Source organism: Portunus trituberculatus, chromosome 14 (genome assembly GCF_017591435.1).
Source record: "Portunus trituberculatus isolate SZX2019 chromosome 14, ASM1759143v1, whole genome shotgun sequence".
Lineage (NCBI taxonomy): Eukaryota > Metazoa > Arthropoda > Malacostraca > Decapoda > Portunidae > Portunus > Portunus trituberculatus.
Window position 1 is genome coordinate 20,024,184 of NC_059268.1, and position 10,714 is coordinate 20,034,897.

Sequence of the window (10,714 nt, forward strand, 5' to 3'; positions counted from 1 at the left end):
CTGGAGCATCTACACACACACATATAATACTGACTGTTCAGATGACGTGTTCTCTCGCCTCGCTGGCAAGAAGAACAACAATTCACGTTAGCACACTTTGCGGATCAAATATTTCGTGTCGAACCGATTAAGACAAATATATCACGAGCAGGAAGGAATTTAGGTCATATTTACTGATGTTAATGATACACTGAGGGTAAGACGCTTGCTACACGCCTTCACTGGGGATACAAAGTGATCACCATTAGTTTGTCATGCCTCCAAGGACAGTAATGGTGAATCACAATCAAGGCACGTATTCAGAGGTTTTGCTCCCTCAAAATGACTGTTTAGAGAGAGAGAGAGAGAGAGAGAGAGAGAGAGAGAGAGAGAGAGAGAGAGAGAGAGAGAGTAATTATCTGTCTTTATCACTCAAAATTATCTTCTTTTACTACTATTACATACACACACACACACACACACACACACACACACACACACACACACACACACACACACACACACACACACACACACACACACACACAGGTGGCCCAAACAACTCAAAACACACTAATAACACAGAACCACAGGGAACATTAAGAACATCAAAACACACAAAGCAACATCATTAGTTAAGAATGAAGAAACATTTCCCAACAACACAACACACACACACACACACACACACACACACACACACACACACACACGCACACTTAACTCATTGTTCTATAACCTTGACCCTTGATTCGTAAAATACGTTGCTTCACGCAGATCCAAAATAAAGAAGGATGGCGCCCATGATATAGTGAGCTGTGTTGCAATGCTGTGGATGGTGGGCGTGGGAGGGGGCTGTGGGGGTGTGGCGCTGTGGCGGGCATGTAGCGGGGGTGTCACTGCGTCTATGTCTCCGCTGGTTTTTCTTTGCTATTGAGGAAATTTTAACCTAACCTGAGGGATGGAAAGTATGTGTGTTTGTATGTGTGTTCTTCTGCTTGCTTTTTCCTTATTCACTCGCTTGCAAACTCTGTCAATTCTCTGATTCTTTCCTCTCGACTTATTTTTCTTCTTCATTTCCCCTTACTCACTCGCTAACAAACTCTGTCAACTTTCTTTCCTTTCTTCTTCTTCTTCTTCCTTTTCCTTCACTCACTCGCTTAGAAACTGTGTCGACTTTCATATTTTTTCCTCTCTGCTTCTTCATTCTTCTTCTTCTTCTTCTTCCTTTTTCCTTCACTCACTCGTACACAAGCTCTCTGTCAACTCTCATATCCTTTCCTCTCTGCTTCATTCTTCTTCTTCCTTTTCTTCACTCGTATACAAACTCTTTATCAACTCTTATATTCTTTCCTCTGTTTCATCTTCCTTTCCTCCGCATCACTCCCACAAGAACTCCCTATCAACTCTTATATTTCTTCTATGCATCTTTTCTTTCTCTTCACTCGCTCGCTTACAAACTCACTGTCAGCTCTCATATCCTTTCCTCTCTGCCTCTTTATTCTTCTTCCTATCTTTCACTCACTCGTACACAAACTCTCCATCAATTCTGCCTTTAATGAATCTCTGGGCTCGTTTCTAGTGTGTCTTTCTGTCCTAATTTTTAGTGGTGTCCTTTTGCGGGTTAAGGACACTGTTGTTCTTCAAGGCTACTGAGATTTGTGGGTTGGGAAGAAGTATTAAAAAGTTTCTCTCTATTTGCCAATCCCTAAAAAAAAATCAAGTAAAAAAATGTTGGTTTAAGTTATTTCGGAGATGTGTTGGTGTGTTTCCTTGCTCCCTCTGGTGTGATTCAGTGTAATTCTTTATATTTTGGCGTCAGTTACCTTTTATTATTAACTATTTGTTATTTTATGTTTTATTTCAACTATTTTTTACATCCCATTTTTTTTTTGTCACGAGTTTCTAATTTGGCACATTTTTTTTTTTTTTTTTTTTGTCACGAGTTTCTTTGCCACATTTTTTGTCATGATTTTCTTCTTTGCCACATTTTTTTTTTTTTCAGACTATTACTTGTTACTTGCGTTACTTTTCAGTCAGTCATTCGCTGGTCGTGTTATCGCTCAGTCACTCGTTAATGGCCTGTATCATGTCACTGTGACCCGTATTCTCAAACACTTCTGACAGCACTTCCACTATCTTCAAAAGGTTCTAGTTGATGCTACATTGATTTCTACGTGTTTATGTGATTCTGGAGACAGATTAACAAGATTTCTACACTATTAACTTCTGAAACGCTCTTGAGAACTTGGCTGACTGCTTTCAAAAGGCTCTAGTTGATGCTACACTGATTTTTGCATGTATACGTGATTCTAGAGACAGAATAACAAGATTTCTACACTACTAACTGGCGAATTTGTCCCTGAATTTTGGTTAACTCATTTCTTTTGGGAACTGGCAATACAGTGGGCCTTTTTTTCCATATTTTGTTGCCCTTGGCCAGCTGTCCCTCCTTCATAAAAAAAGAAAAAACTCTTGAAAACCCGGTTGACGATCTCTGTGGCCTTTGACAGACAGTCGTGGTGAGAGAACAAAGCGTTTCTGCACACGGGCCGGAGTCTCGGTTACCACATTCCTTTAAACCATCACTAGTTGTCTGTGTTATTTCTCCCACTCTTGTCGCTACGCAGTCTCAGTGGTGGAGGAGGGGGAGGCGGGGTGGACGAGGTAATAACACAGCCTCGCATACAACACTGTGGCAGCCTGAACGAGGTGAAAACGCCCACCAATCTGTATGACAAGGACTCCACAACTTGTTATCCATGGCCACACACACACACACACACACACACACACACACACACACACAGTTTCCCGCAAGGATGTGTTGAGACTTGGAACAGTTTAAGTGAGGAAGTGGTGTCAGCAACGAGTGTGCATAGTTTTAAAGTAAGATTGGATAAGTGTAGATTTGGAGACGGGGCCACACGAGCATAAAGCCCAGGCCCTGTAAAACTACAACTTAAGTAAATACAACTAGGTAAAAACACACACATACACACACACACATGGCTTAGTTTTCCTCTCAGATACAGTGCAGGCAATACAAGCTTTGATTTTTTTTTAATGTCAGGGGAAAACTGGCCTAGGACAACAGAAAACGAGAAAAATGTGAATAGAGTAAACTATATATACCCAGGAAGGTTGTTGACCACCTGGCACTGAAAGAGAGAGGCGGGGATCAGAAAGAATCACGGAACAAAAAGTAAAGGAAACAATTAAAACGGCCTCACCTCATCTTCCCTATTAGAGCGAGAAAAACAAAAAAGTATAGCCTGAACATTCTTGTTACTTTTGTTCCTGTTACTTTCCCTTCTTGTTACTTTCCTTCTGTTACTTTCTTTCCGTATAGCATTAAATATTTTTCTTACATTTGTTCCTGTTATTTTCCCTTCTTGTTACTTTTCCTTCTGTTACAATCTTTCCTACAGTGGAGAGCCAAGTACCAGTGACAGCAGTGGCCAGTTAACCCCTTCAGTACCATGCCCCGTTTTCATATTAATAATTTGACGATACAGCTTCAGAAACTTATGTGGAGATTAGAACAGTGAAGACTTTGACCATTAATCTTCTGACCTCCACAGACCCTTTCTAATGTCAACAAAATGGTCTTATCGTACACAAAACTCTAGGTAAAAAATGCGTCTCAGTACTGAAGGCGTTGAGTCTTTCTGGCGAGGCACGTGAGGGAACTATTGGCTTCAGAGTATAGCGCCTCAATGTGCCAGGGAGTTCATGCACGAGGCCCCGACAACCAGCCTCGCCATCACCCTGACACACTTGCTAAACAGACTATAACTTACACGCTACTCATCCATTACACCACACGCGAACCAAGACGATGACCCGTGACATGGTATACCCAGCCATTACCCAGCCCTTACCCTGCCATTACCCTGCTGTCCTACTACTGTGGTCTTCCTCTCCTATCCTTAGAGTTTACTTAGTGTTCTCTGGTGAGTATGCGTTGGCGGTGGTGGTGGTGGTGGTAAGACTAAGAAAGTGAAGTTATTTTGGGGGTAAACGAATTAAGATTGATGAAGACAGAAGTAGTGGTGATGGTGGTGATGCTGGTGGTGATGCTGGTGGTGATGGTGGTGGTGATAGTGGTGGTAATAAAATTAGAGGTGTATGAAGGGATGTTTTTTAAGGGATTTTAAGGGTGTGTCTATAGTTTAACGGCGAATCAACACCATTTCTACATAACTGACACGAAAACCATTACTGAGAACCCGGAAAATCATCTCAATGGCCTTTGAAAACATGCACGCTAAAGTTACACTGAATTTGAAGGATGTTTTATGGTTGTAGTGACAGATAAACAACATTTCTACAGTATCAACAGGAGAAACACTCTTGGGAACCCGGCAAATCATCGAGAGAGAGAGAGAGAGAGAGAGAGAGTACCAGTGACTTTTCTCCCTCACACGCCTCCCCTCTCATCTTTCACTCCAACTAGGGGAAGATAAGATAGGGGAAAACAAGGATACTCAGAAATGTAAAGGTTCTAAGAGGAAATATTAAGTGTTTTCGATCCTTAGTGACGTCAGGGAGGAGTGGCCACTGGGTACGTTGGGATGTGGAAGAGTAGTAGTAGTAGTAGTAGTAGTAGTAGTAGTAGTAGTAGTAGTAGTAGTAGTAGTAGTAGTAGTGGGTAAGACGAATACTGAAATACACCCTGGTTGTTTCTATAGTGTGTGTGTGTGTGTGTGTGTGTGTGTGTGTGTGTGTGTGTGTGTGTGTGTGTGTGTGTGTGTGTGTGTGTGTGTGTGTGTGTGTGTGTGTGTGTGTGTGTGTGTGTGTGTCGTCCTTGTCCTACCGTGTCTATATCTCTTCTTTCTATTTTGTATCTATTTCTATATCTCTCTCTCTCTCTCTCTCTCTCTCTCTCTCTCTCTCTCTCTCTCTCTCTCTCTCTCTCTCTCTCTCTCTCTTTCTCTCTGGAGGTTTGGATGGCAGAGAGAGAGAGAGAGAGAGAGAGAGAGAGAGAGAGAGAGAGAGAGAGAGAGAGAGAGAGAGAGAGAGAGAGAGAGAGAGAGAGAGAGAGAGAGAGAGAGAGAGAGAGAGAGAGAGAGAGAGAGAGAGAGAGAGAGAGAGAGAGAGAGAGAGAGAGAGAGAGAGAGACAAAAATAGAGACAAAAAGAGACAAAAAGAGACAAAAAGAAAGAAACAGAGAAATAAAAAGAGAAAGAAACAGAAAGAGAGAAAGAGACAGAAACACAGAGACAGGGACAAAGAGACAGAGACAAAGAGACAGAGACAAAGAGACACAGAGACAGAGAGACAGAGGGAATTTAGCCAGCACCATCCAATATTTAACCAAGATCTCTTCGTTACTTGCCGCTAATTAATCCTGCTAATTAATCTGGCTCCTCCTTACATATATAAACTCAAGCCAAATATTACCAAACACACGCCAACCGCTCATCTCCGACCTACTTATTTCAGCCGGCACGTGTGTGTGTGTGTGTGTGTGTGTGTGTGTGTCTGTGTGTGGGCGTTTCATGAAGCACTAAACTGTTATTTGTGTTCGAAGCTTTCCTAGAGAGAGAGAGAGAGAGAGAGAGAGAGAGAGAGAGAGAGAGAGAGAGAGAGAGAGAGAGAGAGAGAGAGCTATCTTTAGGCATCAATATGTTACAAGAACACGAGAGGAGAGATGAAAACACAGAGAACAGTGAAGTAGTGGTGAAAATGAAATGAAGAAGAGAGGAAGAGGAGGAGGAAGAGGAGGAGGAAGAGGAGGAAGAGGAGGAGGAGGAAGAGCGAGGAAGGAGGAGAGACAGGGAGAAAAATGAGGTGTGTGTGTGTGTGTGTGTGTGTGTGTGTGTGTGTGTGTGTGTGTGTGTGTGTGTCTATTTTGAGAGAGTGAGAAGGAAACGTGAATGAGATTAGAAGAGAATTATGAGGGCTACAGTTATGCGATACTCTCTCTCTCTCTCTCTCTCTCTCTCTCTCTCTCTCTCTCTCTCTGCCACCAGACACTAATCACACTTTATGGACACACGTGGGGGACTTTTCCAGGCTAATTAAGTGTCAAGGGAGCGTCTGAAAAACCTCAAGAACCCTCACCTCCACCTGTGAGTTCTCCTGTTCCACCTTCCCCTTCTACCTTATAGCCCTATTCAGAAACGCTTCGCACTCTCACGAAGACTATTTCCAAAGGCTCTAATTGAAGATACTCATGTTTTTAAGGATATTTTTATGGTTCTGGTGATGGATTAACAAGCTTTCCAATTGATCATAAGGAGAAACTGTCTTGAAAACCCAGCTAGTTGTCTATACGGGACTTGAAAAATTGTCGTGGTGAAGAGGCAAGGCGTTAGTGGCCGTTAGTGCTCACGTCTCAGTCAGCTCTCCTTCCTGGCCTTCTTCACCTTATTACGAGTCACTAGCACCAGATCAACGTTTACCTTGAGACTCACTAAAGGTTATACAAGGGTCCCTGTAGTAATAGTTGTTGTAGTGGTGGTGGTGGTGGTGGTGGTGGTGGTAGTAGTAGTAGTAGTAGTAGTAGTAGTAGTAGTAGTAGTAGTAGTAGTAGTAGTAGTAGTAGTAGTAGTAGCAGTAGTAGTGGTAGTAATGGTGGTGGTGGAGGAGCAGAATCTTTATTTTCAGCGCTAGTAGTGAGTAATATGGAGGAGGAGGAGGAGGAGGAGGAGGAGGAGGAGGAGGAGGAGGAGGAGGAGGAGGAGGAGGAGGAGGAGGCGCTTCAGTTATGAGAAAAAGCAAGTGACGACTGAAAGACCGACTCAGACGCACATTTTATCTTGTTTGCAGACACACACAACACAAACAACACGAGGAGGAGGAGGAGGAGGAGGAGGAGGAGGAGGGAGAGGAGGTAGTTGCTTCTGACGTCTGAGTGAAGGAATGGAAATGAGGAAAACGAGCCAGTTAAAGCATAAACTGAGCTCTTAGTCCCTCTGAGCTCAGTTGCAGTGGCGCCAGGTGGAGTGTTGGGTGTTGACTGGGTGTGGGTGTGAGATGGATGGATGGATTTCAATTTTGGCGCCGCAATGGGTGTGGGTGTGGGTGTGTGGGTGTGGGCGTGGGCTGTGGCAGTGACATATCTGGTGAAGGAATAACTTAGAATGGTCTTATAACACCTTTGCTCGTATATTTTAAGACTTCAGGGTGTTAGAAAAGGTTTAAACCCCCTTTGTGTGTGACTTTGGCTGTGGTGTTTGGTGTGGTTGTGGTGTGGAGTGTGGTATGTGGTGTGAGGTGGCTGTGAGGGTGTGGAGTAAGGGGTGTGGGTGTGGCTGTGGCTGTGGGATGTGGTGTGAGGTGGTGTGAGGATGTGGAGTAAGGGCTGTGGTTGTGGCTGTGGGCTGTGGGGTGTGGGTGTTGGTGTATATGTGTGTGTGTGGCGTGGTGGTGTGTGGTGGGATGTGGTGTTCCTATACTGCTGCTGTTGCCTCTCTTGTTTCCCTCCTCCATCTAAGAGTCGAATCTGAAACACCTGCATCGGACCTTCGCTAATTTCTAGGTCAAATTGAAGTTGTTTTGGTTTGTTGACATTTATTTTCTCCCTCCAGTGTCTTCAGTTAGAGAAGACTATAAAACTGACTGTATATTCCCACTACCACTACTACTACTACTACTACAACTACTACTTCTATATCTGCCTAAGAAATGAAGAAACTGGTAAGCTATCAACAATTAAGGCTTCAGTTATTACTCCTACGAATTGCTATGTGTGTGTGTGTGTGTGAGGTGGACAGGTCTCACTCATCAGGGACACAAGTACTCTATGACGCTTTGACTGCAGTGCGTGGTTAGTGTTTGCAAGGCCGACGTGCGATACGACTAGGCGCCATATTCAGAAATGCTTCACTCTCTCACTGCGACCATTTTCAAAGACCACAGAGACGATTAGCCGAGTTCTAAAGAGTATTTGTCCTGTTGATAATGCAGAAAACTTGTTAACATGTCACTGGAATCACAAAACATCCTTAAAAACCAGCGTCACTTCAACTAGAGCCCTTTGAAAACAGTTTAGGTACAACGCAGAAGTGTTTCAGAATAAGGGCCTTATCTTCCTTACTTGTTCCTCCGTCACGTGTTGCTCAGTTATCACAAAGGCCGTGAGAGTGAAGACCAGCTTACATTTCCTTATCCTTACATCACAGCGCCCTTTAGTCTCAGCTTTACGTAACATCAAAGTCACCATGTATAAAACTTCTCCTATCACCAAGACAAACACGCACCAAGAACAGGAGAGAAAAAAAAAAAAAAAAACATGAGCACTTACATCACACCTTCGTCACCTCTCTCCCTCTCTCTCTCTATCCCTCTCCCTTCCTCTCTCTCTCTCTCCCTCCCTATTCTCCATCTGATATTAGAACCACAAAAAACCGCAACGGAGAGAGAGAAAAAAAATTGGTAAACTTCATGTAAAGGTTAATTGGATGAGGAGGAGGAGGAGGAGGAGGAGGAGGAGGAGGAGGAATAGAAGATAAGAGAAAATACAAGACAGAACATATTAACACACATAAATACTAACAACAGAGGTCGAGAAAGAGAGGAAGAAGGAGGAGGAGGAGGAAAAATGGAAGAGAAGGAAGAGGAAGAGGAAAAGAAGTAATAAAAGGAATACACAATGTGATAAAATGCATAATGATAGACACAAAAAACAATGAAAATGAAAGAAGAGAAGAAGGAGGAGGAGGAGGAGGAGGAGAGGTGTGTTCCAGTGACGACGCTCCAGCACAAGGATAAGCTTACCTGCGTATCTGTATTGCTGCCAAGTGACCGGTGGGTTGGGACGGCGCTGCGGGGTGCCTGGCGCGCTGTGAGGAACCGGGGGCGTGGGGGGCGTCAGGCCGAGGTAGGTAGGGGGCGGAAGGGACGCGGACGATGGTGGGGAGGCTCTTAATAGTGGGGACTTTGAAGGCTCCATTGCAACCTGAAGAGAAAAAGATAGAGAAAATGAGGATGTCTTATTTTTCCTAACATTTTTTTTCCCATAGTCTCTCTCTCTCTCTCTCTCTCTCTCTCTCTCTCTCTCTCTTGGTCCACGTCAACTTTTGCGTGCAACTTCAGTAATCCTTTGTGTGTGTGTGTGTGTGTGTGTGTGTGTGTGTGTGTGTGTGTGTGTGTGTGTGTGTGTGTGTGTGTGTGTGTGTGTGTGTGTGTGTGTGTGTGTGTGTGTGTAACCTGTCATTATGTAATTCAGACAGCACTTATTACAGAGAGAGAGAGAGAGAGAGAGAGAGAGAGAGAGAGAGAGAGAGAGAGAGGTAAAAGCAGTAATAACAATAAAACAAAATAACCACTTCACTTTAGAGAGAGAGAGGAAAAGAGAAAATAGCATAACAGTGTCTTGAGTGCATAATCTCTCTCTCTCTCTCTCTCTCTCTCTCTCTCTCTCTCTCTCTCTCAAAGTCAACATGATAAAACAATAAACATGACTTGATTAACTTCAACACATTCCAATCTTATCAAATTACGAAGAAGAACTAAGCTGTACTGTACTAACATTATTATTACTATTATTATTATTATTATTATTATTATTATTATTACTATCATCATTATTATTCATTTACTTCTCATGCTTCTTTCTTCCTTCTCATCATCATCATCATCATCATCATCATCACCATCACAGTTACCATTACTCTCATCACTACTTCAAAAATCTCCTTCCTCTTGCTACACCATCACCTTTTCAAGAGACAGCTGTGATATTTATTCTTTAACCCCTTCAGTACCATGACGCGTTTCCATATTCCCTCTGCTTACTATTTGGTGATTTTGTACAGCTTCAGAAACTCATGTGGGGGATTAAAATAGTGAAGACTCTGGCCATTAACCTTCTGACCTCCATAGACCCTTCCTAATAAAATGGCTTAATCGTACACAAATATGGGTACAAATGTGTCCCAGTACTGAAGGGGTTAATTTTCTATCACCCACTTGTCTTTCTTCTTCAAGCATTCAACACTGAGGCCTTTGAAAACAGTCGTGGCGAGTGAGCAAAGTGCTTCTAATTAATATGCCTGTGTGAGTCATACCCTCTCTCTCTCTCTTTCTCTATCTCTCTTTCTCTCTCAATTTCTTGCCCTTTCTGCTGATTTCCTCCGTTTTTATTGCATTTATACTTCTTCCCTTCCTTCTTACCCGTTCTCCATCTTTACTTTCCTTGTGGTTCGTTCACTTGCCCTTTCCAACCTTCCTCGCTGCTCGTAACCCTCCTGCCTTGTACCACTGCATATCTGATCATCACAGCAGATACGCAGGCAAATGAGCTGCAGGTAGCATGTAAGGAACGTGACTGATAACACTACTTGGATCACTATCTGGAAAATTACCCTCGTGTTCTCAGTAGGTAGAGAAATGATAGTAGGAATGAGAGGGGGAGTGATGTGGGGTGTGTTGAGTCTAGATAGAGGCGATGAGAGGAGAAATAGAGGAGGGATGAGTGAATAGAAGGGAAAAGGAAGATTGAGGAAGGATTAGTGGATGGAAGAGGATGGATTAAGAATGGAGTAATGTGTAGAAGGAAGGATTTGAGAGTGGATGGAAAAAAGGAGCTGGAAGAAAAATGTAGTAATGAATAAAAGGGAGAGAATGTGATGAATGAATTAGTAAATGGAGAGAGAGAGAGAGAGAGAGAGAGAGAGAGAGAGAGAGAGAGAGAGAGAGAGAGAGAGAGAGAGAGAGAGAGAGAGAGAGAGAGAGATACAAGTTCTCTCTCTCTCTCTCTCTCTTTCAGGCGGTCGTTAATCTA

General features: G+C 43.2%; 1 protein-coding gene across 4 annotated transcripts in view; it reads right to left on the bottom strand.

Moving 5' to 3' along the window:
- The window catches only part of LOC123503796 (dual 3',5'-cyclic-AMP and -GMP phosphodiesterase 11-like), a 142,853-nt gene extending 134,045 nt beyond the window's left edge, over positions 1-8,808 (bottom strand). The window contains exon 1 of one of the 4 annotated variants that reach the window (XM_045253816.1): positions 8,707-8,808. The gene's annotated coding sequence lies outside the window, so the exon portion shown is untranslated. The remainder of the gene's footprint in view (positions 1-8,706) is intronic. The other 3 variants (XM_045253815.1, XM_045253806.1, XM_045253814.1) reach the window with 3 other exon arrangements.
- Between the last annotated feature and the right edge of the window lie 1,906 nt (positions 8,809-10,714).